Source organism: Lupinus angustifolius, unplaced genomic scaffold (genome assembly GCF_001865875.1).
Source record: "Lupinus angustifolius cultivar Tanjil unplaced genomic scaffold, LupAngTanjil_v1.0 Scaffold_539, whole genome shotgun sequence".
NCBI lineage: Eukaryota > Viridiplantae > Streptophyta > Magnoliopsida > Fabales > Fabaceae > Lupinus > Lupinus angustifolius.
In genome coordinates this window covers 105514-106238 of record NW_017727887.1, presented here as the reverse complement: position 1 = coordinate 106238, position 725 = coordinate 105514, and positions in this window count along the sequence as shown.

Genomic DNA, 725 nt, shown 5'->3' with positions numbered 1-725 from the left:
ATCCTCGTCCTTATCCTCATCCTCATCCTATCCTCTTCCTCATCATCGTCCTCATCCACATCCTCATCCTCATCCTCATCCATATCCTATCCTCGTCCTCATTCTCCTCTTCATCCTATCCTCATCCTCATCCTAATCCTCATCCTTATCCTATCCTTATCCTCATTCTCGTCCTCATCCTATCCTCATCTTCATCCTCATCCTATCCTATCCTGATCTTCTTCCTCTTCCTAATCCTCATCCTCTTCCTCATTCTCATTCTAATCCTATCCTTATCCTTATTCTATTCATCATCCTATCCTATCCTCTTCCTCATTCTCGTCCTCATTCTCGTCCTCATCCACATCCTATCCTCATCCTCATTCTCATCCTCTTCCTATCCTCATCCTCATTCTCATCCTCATCCTATCCTCATCCTCATCCTATCCGCATTCTCGTCCTCATCCTTTCCTCTTCCGCATCCACATCCTCAACCTCCTCCTCATCGTCATCCTCATCCTCATCCTCTTCCACATTCTCATACTCATCCTATCCTCATCCTCATCCTAAGCTCACCCTAATCATCATCCTTATCCTCATCCTTATCCTCGTCCTCATCTTCATCCTCATCCTTATCCTCAACCTCATCCTCATCCTCATCCTATCCTCAACCTCATCCTCATTCTCGTCCTCATCCTATCCTCTTCCTCATCCTCATCCTATCCTCATCCTCATCCTATTCTATC